The sequence below is a fragment of the Myotis brandtii genome, unplaced genomic scaffold, assembly GCF_000412655.1.
Source record: "Myotis brandtii unplaced genomic scaffold, ASM41265v1 scaffold37, whole genome shotgun sequence".
NCBI classification, from domain to species: domain Eukaryota; kingdom Metazoa; phylum Chordata; class Mammalia; order Chiroptera; family Vespertilionidae; genus Myotis; species Myotis brandtii.
Window position 1 is genome coordinate 2,154,146 of NW_005364225.1, and position 3,286 is coordinate 2,157,431.

Below are 3,286 nucleotides of genomic sequence, written 5' to 3' on the forward strand. Positions count from 1 at the left end.
TTTTATGTGTGTGTGTGTGTGTGTGTGTGTGTGTGTGTGTATGTGTGTGTGTGTGTGTGTATATGTGTGTGTGTATGTATATGTGTATATATATATATATATAGTGAGAGAGAGAGAGAGAGAGAGGAAAATAGATAAATATGGCAACATGTTGACATTTGTTGAATTCAGGTGGAGAGCACATTTCCTTCAACTTTTTTATATGTTTGAAACTTTTTATAACACAGAGTTAGGGGAAAAGCAAGTTTGAAAGAACTACAACAATTCATCAAATGTTCATCTTCCATACCAACAAGATTTTCACTATATGGTAAAGGTTATTCTACTTGACACCATAGTGTAACAAAATTCAGAGAGCTTCACAAATCTTTGAAGCATGTTTTGAAAGATCACAGGGGAAAGGATTAGAAAGTTGAAATGTGCAGTAAGCAGAATTGAAACTGCTTACATTACTTTTATTTATCTAGTAAATTATGTATCATTTCATTAGCCCACCTTTGTCTCACAATGAAATCTAATAAATTGGCAGCTGGAGAAAAAAATCACTAATAAATGTTAAAATAATGAACTCTATCCTTTCTGAAAAAAATAACTTTGTCATTATTATACACAATTTTGTAAAATTTTCTAATTCCATTTTCAGAATCAATTCACACTGACAGAAGTAGGTCAGTGTACATGTTAAGCGATAATATGTGTTTTACTTTCTCAGAAAGCAAGTTGCCGCTGTGACTATTGGTTGCAGATTCTCTTTCAGATTTGGTCTTTTCCCCCCATCTGAAATGCTCAAACCATAGAGACTGTGGGTCTGTTGTTTTTCAATTATTCTCCTTCTCCCATTCATGAGTGTGCTTCACTCTGACTGCGTTATACCTTTTCCTTGCTGGGCGTGGAGTCATTTATTTGAATTAGTTTCCTTAAGCTCCTCCTGCGCTTGTTAATCTCATCACATCACATCACATCACATCACATCATCACATCACATCACATCACATCACATCACATCACATCACATCATCACATCTCTCCCTGCTTCCGCCAGGGCCTTCAGGGTGCTGAATGGCAGCAGTTGCAGTGCAGACGGACTCATGGGCTGGAGGCACAGATGAGCTCCTCTCCTCCGTTCATGCTCAGTGGAGCTCAAGAAACATGTAGAGCCCTAGCTGGTTTGGCTCAGTGGCTAGAGCGTTGGCCTGTGGACTGAAGGGTCCCGGGTTCAATTCTGGTCAAGGGAACATGCTCGGGTTGTGGGCTCAATCAGGAGGCAGCCAATGAATGATTCTCTCTCATCATTGGTGTTTCTATCTCTCTCCTTCTCCCTTCCTCTCTGAAATCAATAAAAAATATATACAAATAAATAAAATAAAATAAATCTTTAAAAAAAGAAACACTTAGAGACCTCCGTGCCAAATGGGAGAGCCCTTCCTCTGCTCCCCTACACATCTTCCCAGATGCCTCTACCAGAGAGACGAAGAAACAAATTTTAGAAGACTATAAGGCAGCGGTTCTCAACCTGTGGGTCGTGACCCCTTTGGTGGTCGAATGACCCTTTCACAGGGGTCGCCTAAGACCATCCTGCATATCAGATATTTACATTACGATTCATAACAGTAGCAACATTACAGTTATGAAGTAGCAACGAAAATAATTTTATGGTTGGGTCACAACATGAGGAACTGTATTTAAGGGCCAGAAGGTTGAGAACCACTGCAAGACATTCATGCATTCAAAACATTTACTAGGTATCTTCTGTGGGCTAATAGTGTGTAAGGGATATAGAGAAGGTGTAAGGCAGGGGTCCTCAAACTTTTTAAACAGGGGGCCAGTTCACTGTCCCTCAGACCGTTGGAGGGCCGGACTATAGTTTAAAAAAAAACTATGAACAAATTCCTATGCACACTGCACATATCTTATTTTGAAGTAAAAAAACAAAACGGGAACAAATACAATATTTGTATTTGCATGTGGAGGGAGAGAGATAGAAACATCAATGATGAGAGAAAGGATTCAGAGAATAAGACATGGTCTAAAAACTTGGAGTCTAAAAGCAAAGTGTATAAATGTGGAAAAAAGAGCTATGCAAAAATGTATCATAAATATGTATGTGTCCTAACAGAGATATTCATGGCACTATGGTCTTGGAATCAGAGCGGGTGTGTTATGTGCTATTGAGCTGGCTCTGAGTGCTGACAGTCCTTTGAATGAGTGATGTCCACAGTGTCCTGTCCTCAGCAGTCCTGCTCGGCTTCTGTAGACTCGTGCCGATGGCTTCTGTTATGGAGCGAATCATCTCACATTTGGTCTTCCTCTCTGCCTGCTGCCTTCTATTCTTCCTAGTATGATTGCCTTTTCCAAAGAGCCCATCCTCCTCATGATGTGTCTGAATTAGGACAGCTTCATTTTTGTCATTTTTGCCTCCAGTAATGTTTCAGGCTTAATCTGCCCTGGGACCTAGTGATTCATCTTTCTGGTAGCCTTGTAGACATCTCCAACACCATATTTCAAAAGAATCATTTCTTTTTTTCTTATCAGCCTCCTTCTCTGTGCAGCTTTCACACTTGTACAGAAAAATTGGAGTCAGAGTCAGCACTGTTTATCCAGGAGGTTTTGTTTGTTGTGGGGTTTCTTTGTGTGTCCTCATCCTTATAAAATTCCTACTTCCAGAGTTAGAGTGAGGACTAGCAGCCTAGTGGGATGAGGAGCACCGCAGTTGCTCAGCAAAAGCTTGCCTCCCTCCTGTGTGCCGGCGGTTGCTATGGAATCCAGCAAAGGCCACCCCTTAAAGGGTTCCAGCAAGAGATAAGGAGGTACAAACTTCCCCTTCAAACACAGCTGCATGTCTCTAAGCACACATGGCTGAAGTGTCAAAAACATGACCCACAAGTGATTCTCACCGTCAGTGTGGAAGAGTGTCCTCATGCTGAGCCAGAGAGGCACAGCCATGGGTCATGCAGAGGGCTGGAAGGGGCCTACGTGAAATCATGAATGTAAAGAGCGTAGGACCCTGTCTGGCACACCCAAGCATTTAATAGGGGATAACAGCCATTATCACTATCATCCCTAATGTTATACACGGGGAAGCCAGAAAGCCTGAAAGGTAAATCTCCCGAAATCACACAGCTAATAAATGGCCTTTGTGCGACCATTTGATTAATGTCTCTACTCTGACTCACTAGACTGAAATTTAATTAGAGAGGAATGAGGTAAGCTTTTGTTTACCTGAATATTCTCAGCATCTACCATGGAATAGGCGCGCCTCTCTCTCTCTCTCTCTCTCTCTCTCTCT